Source organism: Lycorma delicatula, chromosome 1, assembly GCF_047948215.1.
Source record: "Lycorma delicatula isolate Av1 chromosome 1, ASM4794821v1, whole genome shotgun sequence".
Classification (NCBI taxonomy): Eukaryota; Metazoa; Arthropoda; class Insecta; order Hemiptera; family Fulgoridae; genus Lycorma; species Lycorma delicatula.
The window spans coordinates 155,084,423-155,105,874 of NC_134455.1; the positions used below are offsets into that span (position 1 = coordinate 155,084,423).

The following is a 21,452-nucleotide window of genomic DNA, read 5'->3' on the forward strand; positions in this document are numbered from 1 at the left end:
CTAAAAAAATATTAACGATATTTTTAATTAAAGTATTCTATTTGCGTCTGTATGTAAAAAAAACCACGCAGATATACAACTATATCGAGTAATGCGAAATTTGATAATATTTTTTTTAAAACATCTAATATTCACAATGCAGTAACAGAAGTCTATTTTAAGACAACAAAAATTTCTACAACACATCTCATGGATGTGTCATGCCTCTTAAGCTTTCATCTAACGGTCCCATGGTGTAATGGTTAGCACTCTGGACTTTGAATCCAGCGATCCGAGTTCAAATCTCGGTGGGACCTGTTATTATTTTTTTCTTTAATAAAAAAAATTGTATGGCAACATTAAATAGATTGAATTATAAATAAATTAATATTTCTTTATTAAATTATTAAACATAAATTTGTACTTCTATTTATTAACATATTAACATCAAATCTTATACGTTTTTATAAATCTAAAGCTAAATTTAAATGATTTATTAGAATCTTCCGGCCTCCTTACGCGAAAAAATATTTTCTATTTTTATAGAAAACTGAAAGTGATTACAATAAAAAAATCACTTGCATTACCAAAAGTTATAACGGGACCAAAATTTAAACACAAGTTTTACTCTGTTAAAAATGAAAAAAAAAACACGACAGTGTAATATAAAAGTGCTGAGCCCCTAAATTTCGGACTATTGCCATTAGAACCGTGAAGGCTTTATGTCGATATGACTTGGTTAAAATATTTAACTTGGGTCCACGTGTATTTTCCGTTGCCTATATTTTGAAATCTCATTGTTCATAACGTTCAACGTATTGATTTTGCTGCGTTATTTGTATATAGAATAATTTTTTTTCACATTAAATAAAAAATATTTTAACGTATATATATGTGTGTGTGTGTGTTTAAATAAATTAGATACATATTTATGTAGGCTATGATATTCTCGGTAACGTAAGGAATCTGTTCAGCCATTGAGCTGCTACAGTAGAACAAACATACATACATACATACACCCTAAATAACACTTCTTTTTTGGACAGACGTGTAAAAAGGTTTTTGAAATTTTAAACGGAAGGTATTTGCAGTAAAATTTTAGTGAAAACAAAACAAGAAAACAAAAATTATAATAACAATAATAATAATTTTACAAATAATTATTATAATTTTTGTTTATTTTATAATATTGATATATGTTAAAACTTGCTAACCATTAAGAATTTTTATTAGTGTCGTTAAACCAGTATTTTTAAAAATGTTTGATATTTTAATAATTTTTTACTAGAGTAGTTATTTTAATTTTAATTTCTGTAATATTTCTTCCTTTAAAGAACTATTTTTAAGAATACTACTTTAAAGAATTATTTTTTTTACAGAGTAAAAAAAATAATTCATAATCGTTAATAATATATTGTAAACAATTTTTTAGGTGTTACAATGATTTGTTGTAGAGAATAACAGCTATACGTAATTAGCCAAATTTCTGGCTTACATTCTTTATGTTTCATTTCTTAACAAAGGAACTGCATATTCGTCAAGTTTAAAGCAAGGTCATTGTTAGCCTTATGCAACAGGTTTTGCGAAGAGTGATGACTACGATCAGTCTAAAACGAGTTTACCGCATCATTTTAACATCGGAGTGACAAGAATAAAGTTCTCAGCCAGATACAAAGTGAACATCTCTCATAGTTTCCGTTCATGGCTGCCTCAATTTTAATTAATATCTGAAAATCATTATATTTAAAGATTAATTAAATGAGGATCGATTTTAATTAAACTTGGAGTAATAAAATGGGATTTCAATTTTTCTCAAATTGTAATAATCTTAGAAATATCATTCACCCGTCACCTTTCTTACGATTTGTTTGATCAGAACTTACACTCGAATATATATATATATATGTGTTAATATGATAATATACATATTGTATGAAACAATGTTACATTATTAATTAAATTATTCACTCGTATAATAAATATTATTAACTTTCCTTCATTATTTAACTTGTGTTAATCAACTATACTGTTCTAAATATCCTCTCTTCAAAAATCCTCATATAACCTTCACTTATAACAGTTTCAATTTTGTAAAATTTCTTTTTTAAGTTTGCTTTTAACTTTTTTGCCAAAGTCAATGATGATCTATATAACCAGTCGTGTTTTCTTTCTAGATATCTTGTCCTCTGTAAATCTATTCTAGTCACCTTTAACTACACATACCTAACAAGAACTTATTTTCAGTGTCCTCCAAGGTCACCTGATCTGACTGCATGTGATCTTTTCCTTTGGGGTCTTATAAAGAATATTGTGTGTGTGTGCGCGCCTCTACCTACTGATCTACCTGATTTGAGGACAGGATTGAAGCACCTGTCGCTTCAATTACTCCTGACATGTTGGTTAAAGTATGAAAAGATCTCTCCAATCGGTGGGATGTATACCGAGTGACGAAAAATGCTCACATTAAACATTTGTAAGAAAAAACTGTAAGAATTACTCTTTCACTTTATTTGTGATTCATTAATGTACGCCAAAGTTAACAAACATTAAATACCCTTAAAACTAATATTAATTTTTAAAAAATTCTTATTCTTTTTTGTACACCCCGAATTTCTCAAAATTTGATATGGCGTTTTCCTTCTAAATAATAGATAAGAAATGAAAGAAATGACTTTTCTTCTGCACATCATAAAAGCACATCATATCATATATAATAAATAATCTTAGCCTTCATTTTATTAAAGATGCTCTTTTATTTTTCGGTACACATTGGATTTAAAAAACAAGATTGAGAAATAATATAGATATCAGAAATTTAGAGGGAAAAAACTGTTTAATCCTCTTTGTAATACTAAATTTGACAGACCTCTATTCTTTTTCTTATTATCTATGTTTTTTTTTTTACCGTAAAATGCTTCACTTCAATAGATATTTTTTAAAATAGTTTTGCAATTTTACATCTATATTTGATAATAGCTTACTTTTCATAACACGTTTTACTCCTTATTACAGTTTACTTGTTACAAGTAACAAGTAGACTGCTTGTTACAGTCAATTTTTTTTTTTTTATTTGCATCACTTCCCTCATTCTTTATAATTTTACTAGTAGGTAACAAAATGATACAACTTTTGATACATTACTTTCCTTGTTTCATTAAAACATTTGAGGGAGACAGTGGTTGGAATATATAAAGGAAACAATTATTACTGTAGATGTAACAAAAAAATATGCTGAAGTAAAATGATTAGCGCAAAAAAAAGGAATGGAGAAACGCACCAAGCCGTTCAAGTGATTAAGATAAATTTCCTTGCGATTACGTAGCGATTGGTGTTAAAGAGTTTCCGATAACAATCTTAAATTAATATCAAGTTGATACAAAACATTTTTGCCATTCTTGACAAATGAAGTAAAACAGATTTTAAATATATATATGTGTAAAATAAAATGATAATCTAATTGTATGATATTTTAACAATTTCTAAATTTTTTGACTGTTATTATATCTGTAGAAAATATGAAAAAGTATAATTTCATAAAAACAACATAGATTTCAAACATAATTCGCTTTCAGAATAAGGTAGAGAGTTTTCTTAGTCTGCCCTGATTAAACTACTTTTTTTTGTTTGAATAATGACACGTTACCTCAAGAATCACAGGTGAAATTAAAAGGTTATTTCTCGTGCTGACAAATAGCACACAAATGTAAGTAGCACCTGCCACACAAATGAAAGTGATTTTTAGTATCTATCCGATAAACCTTCACGGTATATGGACATCAAAGTTGCACTATATAATGTTATGTGTATAATACAAATATTATACATATTATTTAGTAGCAATTCTTAATAACAAATACGAGGGGACTTAATGTAATGCACACAGGAATGTAATGGGAGAACAAAATGTTCCACACGGTGACAGGTGCTGCATTGAAGTTTCATTCTTCGACTACTACATTCCTAAACTCATTAATCCACAACCTCTCATTTTCTGTCAGACCATTGTTATGAAGTCGAGTACGCCTGCTATGTCAACGCGTCTAAAAACAATGTTACTGTGGCGACGGAAACTATCTCCTTTCCAATACTGTGACGGAAAACGAAACTTGGGTCCATCATTATGATTTAGAAGAGAAATGGCAGAACGGAATTATGGTTTGTCACAATCAAAAAGATTCAAAACACAATCCTCTGCAAAAAAATTCTCTGGCAAAGTTCTGGGACTCTAAATACGTGTAAATCACTGACTAATTGGAACCTGGTCGACTGTAAATTCTGACCGACATACAGAAGATTTGTCGGTTTAACAATTTTAACATTCCATGGAGCCGATAATATCGACCACACACATCTCGTACAGCCGTCGAGGATCTTATGAAGTTGAACTCTTAACCTATTTCAAACCCTTCATACTTATCAGGTTTGGCGCCCGGCGATTTTCACTTCTCTCTGCAACTAAAAAGGATGTTAAAGGTATTAATTTCACCAGGGATGATGAACTGAAGGACGCAGTGAGAATGTGAATCACGGACAGACCGCCAGAATTCTTTATTGATGGATTGGGAAAATTGGTTCACTGTTGGGAGAAATGTGTAGATGTAAATGGAGACTAAGAGGAAAAATAAATGTATTTTTTTGTAGAAAATAAAGCGTGCTTTTATGCCGTATTTGTTCATTTGACTTTCTCTTTTCATTTGCGAGTTATGAGCAACTGTGCATTACATTTCAGCCACCCCGCCATATTATATAGTAGATAAAGAATACTTGAAATACAATTAAAGATCAATTCTAAGAAAAATTGTTATGTATTCATAATCTTGTGAAACAAACCGTGAACTGATTTTTTCTTTCCCAGATATGGCCAACAGAAATGCTTCTAATCAAGCTTTATCACGATTTGTAATCGAACTGTTTTTTGTCTTTAAATTTACTGATAGTCATGCATTCCAAGATTTTAGTAATTTGCACTGTATCCTCATGAAAATTCTCCTAACTGCCGTTCTTTTCGTATTCATTTGAAAACTCTCCATGGCTTTTTTTTTAATTTTCAGTCCGGCATTAAATTTTTTCCAGCATTAACAATTTTCCCCAACAAATAATTAAATGTATTAAAATAAAAAAATCCATCTAATTTTTAGTTATATGTAATTTTAGTTATATAATAATCAGATATCTAGTTATAATAAGTTACTAATTATAACTATGACAGTATCATTAGTCAAAACAAGTTTATGAGTGATAATTAATTGTTAGTTGGAAGGTGGTTCACTACAGATTATACTTGACGTATATCATTTTCTATTAATATAGAGGCTACTTATCATCCCACTAACGATAATCATTGCTATCGGGTAATATTTTCTGGGAACAGAGATATAATGGACCCTCTTGCTTTACTGAACACACCACCTCACTGTCTGATGACCTACAATTAACCGATTATAAATTTATATTGTTAAAAATAGAGCAGGAAAAATACACAAACGAAAAAATTCATTAACCGTAAACATATACTTGGCTTTACATTATAACAACAGGAAAAATTTTCAATTTTAATGGTACTCAAGTTGTTTAAATAGATTTAAAATTGTTCAAACTCCTTGTTTTAGAGCAATCTTCCAACTATAATTTCAGGAAGTAGGAAGGTGGATTTAAATATGAATATTTATATATTTCAATACCGACTGGAGGGAGAGAGACATCTGATAAAAGAGCTCTACCGTAACAAGAGAATACACATTAAAGTGGGCGACGAGACGCCAGAAAGGAACGGGATGGCTAAGATATTCTATGAGAAGAAAATGTTTAACGGTGGGGGCAGTGCAGGGTCTGGCAAATGGAAAAGAAGAGGAAGAAAAAAGTTTCAAATGCTGGATGGGATTATGGAGAACGGAAAATACGAAAAGACCAACAGATTGGGCGCAAGATAGAATTAAGTAGATGGCCTAATGGCAGAACAAAGTGAATGAGTAAATTATATATTTCTGAAAAGTTAAATTTTTGAGACATTTAAAAAAACAATTGTCCCGTTATTTATTATGAATTAAAATCGTTACATTACGAAAGATGTATGGGCTTCTTATCTAGAATCTAGAATCTTAGATGTAATAATACTTTTAGTATATTTACATGAATTTGTATCATAAGTATATTCTTTTATATTTATAAAAACTCCATATGTTTTGTAATTTAGAAAAGGAATCTTTGATATACCGAGTAAAGCCAGGGCGCGGCTTTTACCTTATTATGATCTTGTGGATTAGGGTTAGCTAGCATACAACTACCGAACTTTTTTTTTCTGGGCACACAACGAAGTATTTCCTTAACCACCCTGACACGATATTTATATATTAAATATCGTTTGTAGTAAATAACTATATTCTTATAGTATATTTTACTATATTATATATATATATATATATATATATATATATATATATATATATAGTATACTTTTATAATAGATATCTTATTTATACAGTAAATAAATGAACATTAAAGATTAACTTAAAAACTACAACCCAGTGATATAAAAACACAGCATAAATGGAAAAAAGCCTATGGCGTATGCCAAAAGCGAAATAAAACCACAATCAAATATTACATTAATAATCTAAATTAAAACAATAGATCTGCCATACGCCAAACGGCACGAATAGGTGAATAACACTATATTAAATATCAAATATTTGAATATAAACGGAAAACCCTAAGAAATCGTAAATATTCGATAACATCGACTCGTTGATTCTTAAGATATTTCGTAAGTTAGCTCCTAGTTTAAAATTCCGACGCAATGCCCCATAACAGACTTATTTCAAGGATGTGATGTATAGTTGGCAGTCGCAGTGAACACAAACGGGTGTATCTGTCTGAGTCATGAGATATACGAGTGATGTATATGAGTGAGCCTTTCTTTTTCCTGTTTAGCCTCCGGTAACTACCGTTTAGATAATTCTTCAGAGGATGAATGAGGATAATATGTATGAGTGTAAATGAAGTGTAGTCTTGTACACTCTCAGTTCGACCATTCCTGAGATGTGTGGTTAATTGAAACCCAACCACCAAAGAACACCGGTATCCACGATCTAGTATTCATATGAGTGAGCCTGGCGTGCCCTATTCGTAAACCGCAAATAATAACCTCCTCTCGACGTTTATGCCTGCATGACGAGCTCCACGGTAATACAGTGTTCTTAAAAGGACGAAGTTTATTGTCGAAGGTATTATTCTATTCACTTCGCTGCTCATCAAGGACCACCCTCTTCAGAAAACAGACAAAATCATCAGAAACAACACATTAGTGTAAGGAGATTGGAAACAAGCCTCTTTTGCCACATTATCAGGGCGCTCATTGCCTGAAATTCCAATGTGGCTGGGAATCCAGCAGAAGCTCTCAGTTCTGTTACGTTTAGTCATTTGAGAAATAACATACTGAATATCACAGAGAACAAGTGTCAGAAGTACATGACACTAATTGCCTGTAAGGCACTCGTGGAATCTGAACAGAAAAGTACGTGAGGAACTGTTGGGCTAATCATATTTAAGGCTTTATTAACAGCATACAGCTCTGCAACGAAAACACTGACGATGCTGGGAAAGGAAAATACATATCTCCCATTGACAACCACAAAGCACAACCAACAGAATTAACGTTTTTAGAGTCGTCCGTATAAACTGTGGCATCAGGATTCACGCTGTTTATAATATTATAAAATCTTACTCGTAATTTAACCGGATTTATGTTTTTTTTATGATACCGACAAAGACTAAAACAGTAATTTACGAAAGAAGGCTTGCGAAGGGAGTATATGGAGTATCAGTAAGAACTGGTAATTGTATATTTAGAACTAAGAAAAGACGCTGAACTCTGATTTCTTGCGGAGCAGTAAATCTCGGCTGTTCCTGATATCGATTATGATGTGGGTTAGAGAACATCGCACCGAAGAATGGATGATTTGGTTGCGCTGTAATATAAATTACATAAGAGCAGATCATTTGGTTTCGTCTATTTCAAAGGGATGGCTCACCACTGTCCACCAGTACAGTTACCACACGGTTTGAAAGAAATGCAGCTGTAGGAAGACGGATGAACGAATGATGGACTGCATTGAGCATTCTAAGAGCGGTGGGCCAAGCGGACGAATAACAAGAATGAAGATTTGCTACTGTTGTTAACAGGCAATCTTTCACAATATTTTACATCAAGAATGCTCCTTATCGACACATCCAAGGATTCTCATCATCGACCTAACAATGGGCGAACTGTAATCGCAAAACGAAAATGATGAAAACGGGATCAAGCGTAAAGAAAATGGATGGTGGGTAAGAAAGTACAATTTAATCACATAAGAAAAATAGCACGAGACTAACAATTCCGTCTAGAAGGTAGCTCAAGTTCCCCTCCATATAAGTATGAAGGGGACCCCCGTATATTGCTCCCGAAAGGGAGTACTACATTACTAATTTTACACGTAAACCAGTTTAAACATATGGAACATAAACATTGGTTTTTATGGAAATTAAAAAGCCACCCGAAAATTGGAATATAGATCATAAACGAACATTTTCAATCATTCCCAAAATTATATACTGTGAGCATCCAACTAAACAATAAACCACACAGAGTCGTCACTCAGCAGTTATATTTCTTCTACAAATACGTAACTAGTCTTAGAAGATAAAAATAAATTCAGATAGAATAACCCTTTAATAGAGAAATTTTACTGATATTCATTTCTACATAAAAAAAAAAGATACTTGTTTCTTTTTTACCTTTTATCACATGTGATATCATCAATTTATCAAAACCCTCGAAAAATGTGTAAGGTGGGTATAATATATTTGACCACATGATATGCTTGCATACATTTTTAGATAGTTGTTAATTGCGAGCCCAGTTCTGTGTTTTCTGTATTTTACAAAAATTTCAAGCATCCCGTAGTTTCGGTTTCTAACTGAGACCTTGCTTTCATTGCACGGTGAATAGCAGTCAAAGAACAATAAAAAAAAAAATTGACATAACCGGCTAGTATATATATATGCATAGCTGGTCAGGGGGTAGCTTCGCTCGCCCGACCGACCATGTAACCAGGATCCCCAGGTTATCCCATCCTATACCAGGATCTGGACCTCCGATTCGTTCGTTATTCTAAAGGTTGTAAAAATATTGAGTATTTTACAAATATTCATTAAAGAAAAAACTAGTTATTCTATTTCATTACATTTCTGTGCCACCATGAAAGAGATATAATGAAGTAAAAGAATTTCTTTAATGACTATCTTTAATATCTTACCCCCTAAGGGGGTTAGGGCCTCGATTTATAGGTGAAAACCTTCCTTGGGATAACACGAATGTATTCTAAAAATTTGAAAGCAATCGGTTGGTTGGTTATCGCATGACGTTGTAGCAAACAGACAGACAGATCCACAAACTTTCGCATTTGTAAGTAAGATATTACATGCCTATTATTATTATTATTGCAATATTACAGATGTTTTTTTTAGTCTGTAATCTCCCCGCCCACCAAAACCGGATCCGCGATTAAACTGTTATGAACTGGAACTTATTTCTAATAAATCTGTAGGAATAACGGGAAATTATACATCAAGGATTCAGCCTTTTATGTTTTTTCTCAGTACTTCAATTAAAATTTTCCGTAACTTCGTTAAACGACAATGTAGAAATTAGAGTTTATATATATTACTTTTTAAATAAAATTTTATCAATCGTTTTGGCATTTAGCAAATTTCCTACGATCATTGTTAATACGGTAGTCATTTGAAAAAAAAAATGCTTTTTAAGGTCTCAGAAATCATATTTATTATTTATTTTGTACCGAATCGAATGTTTTAACAACACCTTTACGGTATACGTAGAATTTTAAAATTTAAATTAAGAATGAAATAAAAAATATTTACGGAGAAAAGAATACTTTTAATAAAATTTTTGGGAATGTTAACAGCTTCTTAAGAAAAGTGTAAACCACAACTCAACAGAAAATTTTGAAAAATAGCTCTGTAACAAAACATTGCCTCCTCACATCACCGGCTGGTCACGGCAGTCGCGTGGGGAATAAAATAATATTATTCATTACAAAGATACTTTCGCTCAATAATTTTTATTATTTAAATAATTAAATTTCTTCACTCTTTTAACTCTATTTTGCTAAAAACTATTATCACTTTCATCAATCTGAAAATAAATTAATACAGTCAAAAATAAAATTATTTGACAGTTTACAAGTAGCATTAATTAATTTAAATGAATAAGTACTCACATATTTTGGTTTTGTAATGAATAAATTGGTATTTAAAACATTTTTTCATCTTCAAAATTGTCAAAAATAAGTCTATCTTCAAAATTCACGTTCTGTTTTAATAATTTTATTATTTACATTTGTTCAGCCTTCTTTTGTAACGGTGGTCACGTTTCATGATAAGTATTCTTATGATGTATAATTTGCAATACATTTTTTTTTCGTTCCATGTGGTTGTTCGCAGAACCCCATATCACTTCTATCGCTCCTGAATTCCGTACGATGCGAAAAAAGTTTAGGAACATCGCGCTTCTACTTTTTCGATAGCGGATCAAAATTAAAATTTTTACCTCGACATTGTATTTTTGTGCCAATGAATGAATACAGTACTGATTTTACCATGAGATTGTGCATTTTACATGTACGAAGTCCGTAATCTATTTTACACTTGCATAAAATGAAATCATTTTACAACACTTTAAATTAATTAAATTTCCTTAATGGGCAGAGATAAGAATATAATAATTTGTTTCTTGATTGAAGTTACTTGTTGCTTTACGCTACTTGTCTCAACCATTATTATGGCTGCAATATATGAAAAGTACTTGAGGTATCAGTCTAAATTGTTTCTTCTGAATGTAATGATGTTCATTATACATTATGTCCCATGTATGTTATACATGTAAAAAAAGTGTTACTTATGTTAAATATCACTTTGATTAGGACGGGTTTGGAATTCTGTTGAGTAAAGGAATATACTTTCAGGAAGAAGATAATGAGACTAAAGTAGTCACTTTAGTCCTCATTTTTCTTACTAAGCCACGTAAACAATAAATGTTACTATTAGAATGAATAAACAGTTTCAGTGGTGGCCTCTGTCATGTCGCTTACATCCGTTTTTTAATTGGCACTTGGAAATGCAATGAAAATTATTTAATAAGAATCAATCAGTTAATAAAAGGTAACTGAAATTGTATATTAAGTAATGATGATGATGACGAAAATAATATTAATACTACCAAAAATAATACGCGTAATGTAAACTGTATGCAACTTATTGTATTTGAAAAGCACACAAATACACTGTTTATGTCTAAATGTGGTACAAAATAGGTGTATGCTTTAAGTAAATAAGTTTAGTGAAGGTATAGATTCATTAGATTCACCACCTACTTTTTCCTTAGATTAATGGTGGGAGGATGAGGAGGCAAAAAAAGCACTGAAGAAAGGAGAGGTGAATTAATTAATATAATAGATAATAAGTGTTTAAAATTAACTGACAGATAAAATATTATAAAAAATAATACTATTACAAAAAACAATAGAAATATTAAAATAAATTATCTGTTTAATGAGGTAAATAACATTTTATAAAAGTTATAAAACACACAGCGTTAAGAACAATACCCAGAATATGACTGTGATAACGCGGTGTAAGCTTGGCATTTCTTTCTTTTCACTCTGTCATTATACCTCTTTTTATCTTTCTTCTCATCTTTCTCTAACTGTCCTTCCATTAGGCTCAATCCTTTCATCAGTTCTTGTTCATTTTTTTTTTGACATTTCCTCTGTAATCATTCAAAGATTTCTCCATCTCGTTAGAAAATGAAATCAAGAGTTCTCTTTAATCACTTACTAGTCGACTATTAACGTTACTACAAAGATTTTCATACAAATAAATGGGATTTTATAGTACAATAATCAGTAATACATTTCTCCGTATAAGGTTTCAAAGATATTTTCCGAGGAAACAACATTAAAATTAATGTAAATCTACAAAGAAAGTTCTATTTACTTTTTGAACTGATTCTGATTAAAATAAGACTTTAACGGATAAAATTTAATTTAATTTTCAGTACTAAAGAAAGAAGCTGCAACATGTTCAACGATTAATATTTGCCCACTAAAACAGATAGATATACGGTTTTCTTGCTTTGATAAAAACATTCATTGAAGTTTAATTGTAAAAAGGAGAAAAGTTTAAAAAAAAATCACAACAAAAAAATTAAAATTAAAATAATCTTGATAAAAAACAGCTTTCAAAACAAAGAACAAAATAAAACTAACTATCACACACGAAAAATATTACTAAATAAACATAAGTTACGAAAATAAGTAAATTTAGCTGTTACCAAGAAATTTTATATCGGGCAAACAGGACGAATAATTTCAAACAAGAATTCAGCGAACTGTTATACGAATTACAGAGTAACATACATTCTTAACACTTCAAAAAATCATAAAGGACGGTAAATAAGTTAATAAAAATCTAAGAAATCTTTCCAAAATAATCAAAATCGTACAATATGCTTCATACTTTAACGTGGGATCTGGACTAATTAATTCAGTTTCACGGTTACTTAAAGAAAAATTGCATGGACATAAATACACTAACTCAACAACTGAAGTTCTACACCAAAACGATAAAATATAAAGAGTCAATCAATGTAAAATATATTTACTAATTGTCCGCAATTACTATTAACAGTAAACCTAAACCTAAACTGTCCTATGGTTAAGATTTAAGTCAGCCATTTCCTCGCCGACTTACCGTGGATTTATACTACTGCAGCGTGTTTATAAGGTCATAATGAAATATCATGAGAATGTCACTTTGGAGTAACGCATTTGTTTGAATAAGTAATTATGAAAAATCATCAGTTTACTGTTAATGGTTTGAGGAGAGTACGTTCGTGTTACGTAATGGTTATGAACCAAATAGATTAATTTGGTTAGTTAAAATAAACGACTGTTTAGTTTACAGCTGTTTAATTAATGCATGAAGCCGATTAAAACATTAGTTTTATGGGGCTTATGGGACCTTAAAAACAAAGACTGGGGAAAAGAATAGACGTTGATGCTTGTGGATAATATTATAGATCCGGTTCATATTGCTTTGCTTGGATATGACAACAAGGAGAATGGTGAACAGTCACATGTCTCCGCTTACCACATTAGGTCATCCATAACACATACGCGTGCGCGCGCGCGCGCTCACACACACACATTTTTGTGACAAAACAAAAAATATATATACACATTTTTTTTGCAATTTTATATATAATATATATATATAAACAAGTTTAACGTTAAGATAATTAAAAATTATTTTAAGAGCCGACACTGTTTCATCTTTAGAACAAACATTTTTTAAACATCCATTTCATCATTACTAAAGTTTTATGGCTAATATCTTCATCATGGGTAACATTTAAACCGTAAATAAAAGCTGCCAACAAAACTGTCAGCTTTAGGCTATACTTTCCTGGCATTGGTTATTTATTCTTATTTAGTGAAAATGATAACATGAAAAAAGTTTAAAAATAAAAAAAAAACGATTTTTTAATTTTTTTTCTGCTCCCCCACCACCAAAAATCAATTTCCCAGAAATTTTTTTGATTTGTTACATTTACTGTTTTAAATGGAAGAAACTAAAAAAAAAATTGACAGAAAAATGTACAAGCAATATAAATGTTACGTAAAATTTATTTTTTGGAGGTTGGAGTGAATGATGATATTTTATTGTAATGTTATTACAAAGTTTAAATAAACCAAAAATATTAAAAATTCCAAAAATCAGTATTTTAAAGTTTGATCGGCACCCCTACCACCAAAGTATTTATTTTTTATTTTTGGATATTTGCACTATTGCTAGAAAACGTAAAAAAAATTCTGTCAAAAAATATGAAATAAATAAAAAGATAGATTTTTCAATTTTGGAGGAAGGGGGAATTTGGGTGGCAAAATGTTTTTTAAAAATGGTAAAATAAGCATGTATGCATGTACTGAGCTTATAAAATGGGGATATGTTTGCAAATAATAACCCATGGGGTTATGTTTGAGAAAATTGACCCCAAAAAACCTGTCTACCTCACTCTCTAGAAATATTGATCCCTAATTTTTACCAAAAATTGCCCATATACACGCGTCTCTGTTCAAAATTTCATCAAAATCGATTTATCTAGTTAAAATTTATTAAGCTTCAACACTCCTTTCACATGTACACAAACGTACGTACCAACATCACCTTCCTCCCCCACTTTTTTGTTTTTTGGGATCCTAGATCATGAAACGTCAGGAAATGCAGAAAAACCCATAACCTATATTTTCTTCTTACAGCATAGCACTAGATCTATGATGGAAGCAAAGTATAAAAATAATACTAAGATATTAAAGGGGCAGATATACAAATAAACTTAACTGACACTGATTCCATTATGCACATCTACGAATATATTTCAAAATAAAAATAAAAAATCCTTAAAAAAGAAAACTTTTAATAATAAATAATATAATAATGGTTTGGTATAATAGTGGTATAATATACTGATAATTATAGGTGGAACCGTAGAACAACAACACTAGTCACTGATGAAATCAATTTACAACTTCCAGATGAATTTTTATGTAAATAAAGTACCTTTAATGTGATTAAATTATGTTTTGACCGTTTTAAAAATAACCATTTTACTAATACACATATTTTATTTTTATTTACCAAGCAGTTACATATTACTGAGAAAAGTTAAGATACTACAAATTATGTTCGGTATAAGTAATTTTTTAGAATAAAAACAAATTTACATAGAGGTAATTATTCGTACCTCATAAATAAGCGAAAAATAGTAGACATAAAAAGTTTATATAAAAAAAATTTATGTATCAGTTATAAAAAAAAAAAAAAAAAAAAAAAACATAACCAGAGATTAGTTTATATATTAAAATTACTGATCTAATTTAATCATATCATCACCGTTCGAAAAATTGATTTTCAGCAGAAGGAATAATATACTAAAAACGATTTCAAAATATTTCTGGAATATGGACTCCTACCCAATCCCGATCAAGGAAGAATTTTTCAAAAGAAAATATTAATCCTAAACTTTTTGAAGGCTTAACATACCATTAAATTCTGTTAAAATTAATAAACTGGAACACCGTTTTTAAATAAGATGAAGTAAAACACTACAATGTTATCTTTAATGAATGACACACACACACACACACACACACACACACACAATTATCACACATGTACGTTTAAAGTGCATAGATTCTCGTAATTAAAATTATTACAATTAATATTTTATTTTAAGAGAAATTATTATTAGAATTATTTTTCGATAAGAATCCCATAATCAAGACGGGTTTAACCCTAATTGTAACCCTATTTGTAACCCTAATTGGTTACAAAAGTTGTATAAAGAGATACCTCAAAGAGACAATTTCAACGACTAAATTTTCTATTATAACGTCTTATAATATGTGGAATAACTTCTTAAATAAAAAAAAGATTCAATATATAACAAATGGGAGATATTTAAATCCATTCGATGGCGACACGTAGTACAAGCTACAGAATAACTAGACGTTGAGCGGACTGGAAAAATTCTAGCAATTTTGTTGAAAATGATATTTAGATCCCAACACCAAATTATGAGGTATATCCAAAGACTGGAGTTACCTTGATGAGATTGTAGCGTTTTAAAATTATATTTTAATTACGTTATAAAAGTTTTTAAGATACCGGGTACTTCATAAAAACTGCTTCTAGCTTGGCAAGGTATGGTAAATAAACAATTTTCATTTAGATTAGAATATGTATGAAAATGAAAAGTAACAAATGCAATTCGAGAGTATCCAGATTAATTTAGAGAATTAGTAAGACAGTTGCTCGGTAGAGATACGACAGTCTAATTATAAAAAAAAATCTTAATTTCCCGATGAATGTTATTCCCGATTTATAAATACTTAAAATCAGAACGATTCAGTTTGGCCTTTACGATCGCCCATATAAATGAGAGGATTGCAAAATTATGTTCGTTATGTTGCAAGAGAAAGGCATTTGTCGTTTTACATGTGGGTTATTGCACTGCATTAACGAAATTAATCGTAAATTTAATTCATATAATTAAAAGTTAATTAAATGAATTTACAAAACAGATAATGGAAAAATTGTGATCATAAAATATCTGAGTAGGGAGAACTGGTTTATTTTAAGTTAATTACGTAAGGATTGCGATGAAACATATAGAAGTCTTCTGGTAACCGAACATAATATTTTATAACAAATAAAAACACTTGTATAAATTTTCAAAATCGACACTATTTTGTATAAAAACACTATACAGCTATTTCGATTCCAGTGGAATCATTTTCAGTAGTATGAGATTAAAAAAATAATTCAAATTTTAATATTAATAAACTAACAGTATTTCTGAAACACGGAAAGGAGAACTGAAGATGATTCCACTGGAATTAAAACAGATATGTAGTGTTTTTATATAAAATAAAGTATCGATTTTGAAAATTTACGCCTATATTTGGTGTAATAATTAAAAAATTACACTCAAGAAGTTTAAAAAAAAGAAAAATAGTTATAACGTTTTACGTTTGTTTTTATCTGCTTTAATAAATCTAAGATTAATATTTTAGATTTTTTTATCTTTTCTATCAAGTTAAAAGATCATCTCGGTTATGCCATGCAGTGAATAAACTTAATTAATAAAGTTTATATAGAATAAATATATTTAAAAAAAAGGTTGTGTATGCTTACAACTGTACGGCCGAAGTGAAAACTTCTCTGGCGATCGTAATCGTTTCGAAATAATATGTACATATTATATTAATTATCTTAATATTATGATGACATTACTCGAGCGAATCAGGAACAAGACATAAATTATTATTATATATATATAAAATTTTTATTTAATATTATAATATTGTATTATATGTACATCACGAGTGCATGAAATTAGCTGTTTACGATTAATGCTAATGCTAATTAATTATGCTAATAAAAGTACGCTTTGAAACATTATTCTGTCGCAACCCCATGTACATATTTATATGAGAAATACATAAATTTACTTACTTATACAATGACTAAATTACTCTTCAATAATATTTTTCAGTATTAGATCGATAATGCACGAAACGTATACGCTGAAAGATAGGTACAATAGTTATTCGAATAATTAATTACACGTACGCTGAACAACAATTTATAAACGTATCTAACGTAAAACGAAACACAGCCAAGCACAGAAGCCACGCACGAACTGACGTTTCTCTCTCGCTGGCATAAACTCGGCTCCCCCGAGTTTATCCGAATGAGTGTATCGCAATAAATCCTTACGTATCATACTTATTCTGCATCTAACGGACTTTTCCCCCTCGCTCGGTTAATTCGACTCTCCAGAGTTTACACGAATGACAAATCAGACGTTTTCAATGCCCATCCAAAAGTGACGCGGCGTGCCTAAAGAACCTTTCTTTAAAAAAAATAAATAATTAAAATATTTGAAAACATAAAGTTGAATAAATTCGTTTTTATTATAAAAGAAGTTATAAAAATTAAGTACTTTTAAAACAAAATAGATTAAAAATTTCGCATTTTTACTTCCTTGTACGAAAGTAAAGGAAGTAAAAATGCGAAATTTTTACTTCGCATCGCGAAAAATTTCGGTTTTCAAAAATATCTATTTTCACCATCCCTGAATCTATTTTAATTGGTTTCGGCGTGACAAACACGAGAAACTTGAGTGTAGGTATTAATAACAATAAATGCAGAAAAACGACGTAAGGAGATTACTACCGAGCGTGATCCCTTGTCCTCCGGAATCTAAAAGTTTTTGAAATTTTTTAACTTTAATTTTCTTAAACTATTTCGTAAAAATATGTAGAATTTCAAAATGAATTAAGGTTATATATCGTTATGCAATAATAATCCAATATTAACCGTTAGTGATCTATATTCTAGTTGGGTGCTAAATAACAAAAGCTGGATTTTCTATGCGTGCAACCAATTTTTTTTTTGTTTAACCTCCGGGTCCGTAGTTAAGCAATTTTTTCCGCAGAGGATGAGATGAATGCTTTGTAGCGTGTGTGAAAATGCCATGCCTGACCGGGATTCGAACCTGGGACCTCCGGGTGAAAGGACGAGACGCTACCACTCGCGCCACGGAGGCCGGCTATGCATGCAACCTGCAACAAGTTACTGGTCCATTCTTTGCACAAAAAAGCCTCCTAGGGTTCCAAATTAAGATAACTGCACTATGGAATCAAAAAGAAAAAATGTACTACGATAAGAAAAGTTTGAATCTCCACAGGCCAGTGCAAAATTTAAAAAAAAGAAAAACTTGGATCTACCAGATTTGGAACTGCTACAAAAATAACAACTTTTTTTGGAGGTTGAAGGAAGGGGTGCATATACGCACAAGGTACCGGGGTCCCACTGGTGGTCTTATCCAACCGCCATCAGTAGATTACGGAATAAAACCACCCCCTTTCTACCAGGACTCGACGCGAAACCGTTTTACGCGTTACTTCAGGCCAAGTCCTCCTATCCTAGCCTGAGAAGGTCGCTACCTAATTTTCATCTGGATCAGGACTATTCACTTCGCCCTTCTTGTCCCTGAGAATGCCCACGACGAATCGGGTCACACTCTTTCTGCTGCTCAGGGAGCAGCATCGTACGATCACGGAGTGTCCAAGTGATGGGGCTCAGTGCTCCGAGATCTTCCACTAGTGTCCCTTGATCTACCGCCCACCGAGCACATTTAAAAAAGTGTGCTCGTAGTCGTCCCGTACAACGGGCAATAGAGGCAGTCAGAAGACGGTGCTTTCCCTATAACATGGAAACAAGCGCGGAAGTACCCGTGACCGGACTCTCTCGAATCTTAATGCCTGGGCCCACACTTCCGCCCCGTATAACAGAACGGGATGCACCGTGGACATCAGCAGTAGCCGTCTGCTGGGCTTTGGTCCACCGACATTCGCCATGAAAATTCAACATTCACAACTTCCGTGGCAGAGGATTCACGTAAAAACCCTCGTCTTGGAGAACCTCTGTCTTTGCAACCGAAGAGTGTAGAGTTCAGCGATAAGAAAGAGTTCAAAGAGCTGGAAAAGAAGAAGGAGACTGACTGATAAGTTTCGACCGAAAAATACGGATCAATACCAAAATATGTAGTTATCAATAGGAAAGACGGTGATTTCTCAAAGATTAGCTCTTTCATGATAGTTCGTGGCATCATGGAAACTGCTGGAGGACCTGTTAAGGGGACAAGAAAAATTAGTGTGGGACTATTTGTCTAAACTGCGAACGACGTTCAATCGTTACGGCTACTCAGCGCCAAGAAGATCGGAGTCTTGAACATAGAGGTTGCTCCTCATACTACCCTGAATACTTCAAAGGGTATAGTCGTGTACAGGGATTTGTTAAACTGCACAGAAGAGGAAACTGTAGATAAATTTTAAGAACAAGAACTGCATGTTGTCGTTTACACACGTGATGCAACGAATTCTACCCTCTGCGTCACTGTTAACTTTCAGTAAACCGAAGTGTCCAGAGAAGATAAAAGCTGGATGTACGTCCGTTTATCCAGACTCTTTTGCGTTGCTTTGGATGATAGAGATTCGAAAAAAGACCGGCACGTTATACGAACCATTACATCCTGATGAACCGTGCAGGGATCTTCCTGTCTATGACAATTGTCATGAGTACCACTCTGCAAGATCAACGAATTGTCTTAGTTGCAAACAAGAGGAATCCATTTCCGAGGTCTCTGACACCCTGGAGTTCGACATCGAAGCCTTTAGGAAGATGGAAAAAAGAACAAAGAAAGGACAAACGTAAGCGACAGGAAATAAGAATGTGAAGACTTTTACAAGATTTTGATGAATTTAATGAAACGATGAGTTTTTAGTAATTTTATGGTTTTGAAGTTGCTTTGGAAGAAATGACCACGTTTCGATGGAAGTTGTTTTGTATTTTTAAGAGGCAAGGGCCATTTACATTCTTGTCATCTTATGCTTTCTTTGGGGTTTTAATAACCTTTTGACTACTCTATTTCTGAGTGATCTGTCATGATAAGACCAGTCTTTTGATTATGTCACTCTAGTGATTTTATCAGGGAAGGAAAAAATATTTTAGTTTTATTTATTTTTTGATGTGGAAAGGAGCTAATGACTACAGAAGTCGATGCCCTAAGACTTCAAAAAAAAGTAAAAAATAATAATCTAAATATATTCATACAATGAAAGCATAGGGCTTGTACATATTTACTTTTACGAGTGGAATTGAAAATCTTTTCCTGCAATTTTATTCGATTAGATATTATTTTTTTGAGTAAAGTATAATCAATTGCTACGGCAAACATTTATCCTCCTCATACATCTTAGTCAATATGCGTAGTGGAAAAGCTACGGATTTATCTAGTAACAGATCACTAACTAGTAACATTAATTACGTTTCACATAGAAACATATCTGTAAATCTGTGTGGTATCCTTCATCTGCAAAACATCATTTTCCTCTAACTGTCTTTTTAGTCACCTCTTACAACAAGCAGAAGAAACAGCAAGGAGATATTACCCGCACTCCCACAGGAAACAGGGATTAAATATTATACAATTCTTGGATAATTTATATAGACGTGTTTAAATTTTATTTATCATAATAAATTTTAGTGTAATGTAAGAGCTAGATTTTTTTTTAATATGCTTTTACAAAATTTTGTGGTTTTAAAAGATAATATTCAATCGATAGAATTCGATATGTGAAAAATACGGTTATGTAAGGTACATTTACACATTTCGTTACATTTACATATTTAAAAATTTTATCTATTTAGGGATTTATTGCTTTTATCATTAGGATAACATTACAATTACATTATGATAAAATCAATCTGGTTAAAACAGCGCTAATTCATAAATCAATTATTTATAAAGAGCACGTAAACTTAGCTTTGAATCGGATGAAAAAGTAGGGCAGAAGTCGCTAAAATTCTATAAAAGAATATTAATTTGGTTCATTAATTTAAAGGATGTAAAATGACAACCATACGGCATAGGAAGAAGAATTTTATTAGATGTCAAGTAAGCAATATTTAGTGAATAGAATAAACCTTGTTCATAACTAATCAAGATCGTGTAAGACGTTATTTCAACAACTATCGATTGCATTTTAACAGAGGAGTTCTTTATTTCAAATTTATTACATACCAATACATTTAACCACAGTATTTTCAAATTACTGCAGCGATCCGGTTATCACAACATTTTGTGTATTGGTTGTATTTGCAAACAATAAATGTTGAGAGGAATTAAATTTCAACCAAATGTAAATACAAAAATATCCATTGGATTTTGAAGGGGAGTTAAGTTCGGTAAGAAATAAATGTTTTAACTATTAAATAAATCCCAA

General features: G+C 31.4%; 1 non-coding gene across 1 annotated transcript; it reads left to right on the forward strand.

The window, feature by feature from the left end:
- Window positions 1-224: 224 nt before the first annotated feature.
- Window positions 225-296, forward strand: TRNAQ-UUG (transfer RNA glutamine (anticodon UUG)). Its single transcript has one exon. It is a non-coding gene; the product is annotated as a tRNA-Gln (tRNA).
- The last annotated feature ends 21,156 nt before the right edge of the window (window positions 297-21,452 follow it).